Genomic DNA, 3784 nt, shown 5'->3' on the forward strand with positions numbered 1-3784 from the left:
AAAAATAGAAATACATTGGTTGTCATGGGCATCTGCTCCAGATTCTGTCTGCTTCAGTTTTGATAAATCCCCCTCATTGTGTTTCAGGACTTTAACCCTTTGTTAGGACAGACAGTCCCGCTCAAGAGCTCTTAGCAACCTGTGACATGAGGGGGATGCTCTGGCTGGCGTCCCGCTATGCTCCTGGCAACCAGTGGCATCAGTGAGCCGGAAAGGATACCGAACAGAGCCACTAACAGAGCAAGTAAATACTTTAGCCTGGATTCACACCTAGGCGACAGCGCTTTTGCGCGTGTCTACGTGCGTTTTTGATGCACATTTTTTGTGCGGTATATGCGCATAAATCAAATCATGTGTTTTTGTGAGCAGATCGTAGCTCATTAATGTTAATGAGCGATTGCGCATGAAAATGCACAAAAACAGTAAACACGCATTTTCAAGTGTTTCCTATTGAGTCTATGGAGCCAAAACGAGCTGTAATAAGGAAGGATCTCAAGTCTCCCTGATGTTCATGGAGTCTCCCTCTATTAGATAGCGGCTCCCTGACGTCCGCGAGAGAGGCATTTTCTCCCTGAAAGGTTTACTCTGAGTAAACCTTTCCGGTAAGATATCAGTGGGTAAAGTTTCAGAGTGAGGCTTGCCTCCTGGAGGTAAGGTCATGTGATATCTAGAGTAGCCTCAGAACGAGGCTTGCCTCCTGGAGGAAGGTCATGTGATTTGTAGAGTAGCTTTAGAACGAGGCTTGCCTCCTGGAGGAAGGTCATGTGATCTCTGGAGTAGCCAAGGATGTCTGAATATGCCAAAAAAAAGTTGCTGTACTTTTTCCCTGCGACAGGCGTATTGCTTATTGCGGAAAAAACACTCAGATGTGAACAGAGCCATATTAAAGGAGAACTATGACATGAGTGATTTCCACTCACGTCATAAAGCCGGGATCCGCCCCAGGTGCGGCGTCTCAGTATACCGCGAGCTGTAGCTCGCGGTATACTGAGCTTAGGGTGACGGGAGGACGCTAGTTTGTGTCCTCCCGTTACCCTAAGGAGAACTATGGGGAAAAACACTGACCCCATAGTTCTCCTTTAATGAATGTTTTTTTTTGGGGGGGGGGGAGGGGGGGCATTTATTTTGAGCATATTTTAGGGCAGAAAAAGCTCTACAAAACGCTCAGTGTGAAACAGGCCTTAAAGTGGACCTTTACCCCTGTTCACTAAACCCTCATTCACACTGTAATCAGCCCGCACGTACAGCTCCATGCTGTGTGCGGGCCGTACCAAGCAGCTCCCAGGAAGGACAGGTGCTGCGTGTGATTAGTACGCAGCCCCCGTCCTTCTCTATGGGACTACGCGGCCGTACGCTCACCCGCCCTGCACGTCCTTGCGGGTGAGCTTACTCGTACACTGACAGGATGGATCCTGTCTGTGTCCGAGCCGGAAAACACGCACCCCTACAGACCAGCACTTGAGGTGAGCATAGGGGGGCTTACGGCCGCGTAGTCCCATAGAGAGGGACGTGGGCTGCGTACTAATCACATGCAGCACCTTTCCTTCCCAGGGCATGCTTGGTACGGCGCTGTACGTGCAGGCCGATTACAGTGTGAATGAGGGCTAAGGATCACATCTTGATGCAGCTCTGCATGTGGATATAAAACCATTTTACATTCATTAGTGAAATAAACATGTCTTGCTTTTACCTACATTTACATTACTGTTTTTCCACTTCCTGGTTGAGTGAGGCACTGGTGATGTAGCCCTGTCCTCACAGATCTCACAGATGCATCCTGGGAAGGGTACATCACCAGTGCCTTCCTACGAAATCTCAACTGTAAATTAAAAATTCTCACAGATGCATCCTGGGAAGGCTACATCACCAGTGCCTTGCTACGAAATCTCAACTGTAAATTAAAAATTCTCAGATCTCAGAGAAATTGAATTTTTCCCCCCCTAGATGATTTGCACTGTCACATGTTGCAGGAGGCAGACCCAGAGTTCCAGGAAGTAAAGGGATATAGATTCATCTGTCCTCAGTGAAAATGGGTAATGTGAAGAAAGGAAAAATAAAGTCTGCAAAGAATAAATTGTGTGTTTGTAGAATGTCATTACTAAACATATCTAAAGGGCCTTTGTTGTGATTTTTATGATAAGGGTGAAGTACAGGTGTAACTTTTTGTGCATACTTAAATTGGTCCAGCTTGGCCCATTGTAAGTATGCATATGCCACAGGTCATCGGCTCACGCGATCCTGTAAAGCACTGTAGTAGCCGCAGTTACAACAGTGCATTACTGCATTGCAGCAATCATCTGGGACCTATTTTGCCAACGTGCTGGGCAACCTCCCCCTTGCTTTGAGGCGCCATTCACACTTGTTTGTGCAAGTTCACACATGTTTTTGCTGTAGTTGCTGCGCGTCAATCAATGGGCTTCCCGATGTGTGACAAGTACGTATTTCTGTGCATTTGACACGTGTCCACACGCGGAAAAAAATGCTTGTTTTTACTGCCCGTGTTTGGGGTGCCATTAATGGCATCACAAGCACACTGCACATTTTTGGTGCAATGCGAAGGTTTGATCCCAGCCTGAAACACAGTGGGTGGGGCACATTGGCTGTTCAGAGAAAGCCTAATATTTTTTATCAATGAATACAAGGTGTTCTCCGATTGGACGAGGAGCCAAGGAGATTGTGATGCCACCCCTCGTGGTTGTAGATTTCCAATACTAGTCACCTGTTGAACGTGACAGTTTTGCAATGGCTATGGAACTTCCTTTAATAGTGTGACAATGCTCACTTTCTGGCTGCCAAAGCTGTGGAGATGTTGTCACCCTGCTGTGCAAACAACAAGCAGCCTTTGCCAGCCAATGTGCTGAGGTCAGTGACTGTCAAAATCTCCCCATTTAGCATGCGAAACCAGGACTTTTCAACTGCAGCAATGTCACCAGCTTCTCCTCACGTACAGGGACAGACGTGCTGCTATAATGGTCAAGTGACCACAAAAAAAAGACAGGTATTTAAACGTATTCTTTAATGCTAAACATACCAAATATTATAATTGTATTCCTCCACTTTGCCAATGCCTTGATGTGAACCATAGGGTTTACATGTCCCTACAAAAATGCAGATCAATGGACCCGAACACTTTGCCCCACTGGCGTGAACCATGCTGGAAAATGTAGCAAAATGCATGTCAACACTGGAAGAACAAGTCTTCCATTGCCTCATTATGTATGAATGCATTCATACTGCAAGCTGTCACTACATTCTGAAACATCATTACATGTATTTTAAGATCTCTACCCCCCTGAATAAAAAATGCATAAATGTAAAATGTTAATTTACAAAAATCCACCATTTAGAAAAGACCAAAATATATATTCTAATAAGCAACTTCAATCGCTTATGGGGTCAATGCACAAAAACACTTACGGCATACATAATGTGCTAAATATCACCTTGGCTAATTTACAACAAGGATTAGCTCACATTATTATCATTACATTTACCACTTGTTACCATGAACTATGTGTAAAAGTCAGTTCACAAAGGTTATCACTTCTTAATGCCCATCCCCAGGCAAATGTAAACTTTCCCTTAAAGCGTTTGTCAAGTCTGCTATTCACCAACAGACTATCACATCAAATGCATTTCTTTTTCTAAACGTTTCTACAATATAACATGCTGCCAATCACCTTAAAAATGAATGTGCTTCGACAGTCCCATGACTGCGAGAGCTCCATTCAGAATCCTCTTTTGTATGCTGTGGGTGTGGTTAGAAAGAAGGCATGCAGCCGGT

This window comes from Nanorana parkeri, unplaced genomic scaffold (assembly GCF_000935625.1).
Source record: "Nanorana parkeri isolate BGI_ZX_2015 unplaced genomic scaffold, ASM93562v1 scaffold13, whole genome shotgun sequence".
Taxonomy (NCBI): Eukaryota; Metazoa; Chordata; class Amphibia; order Anura; family Dicroglossidae; genus Nanorana; species Nanorana parkeri.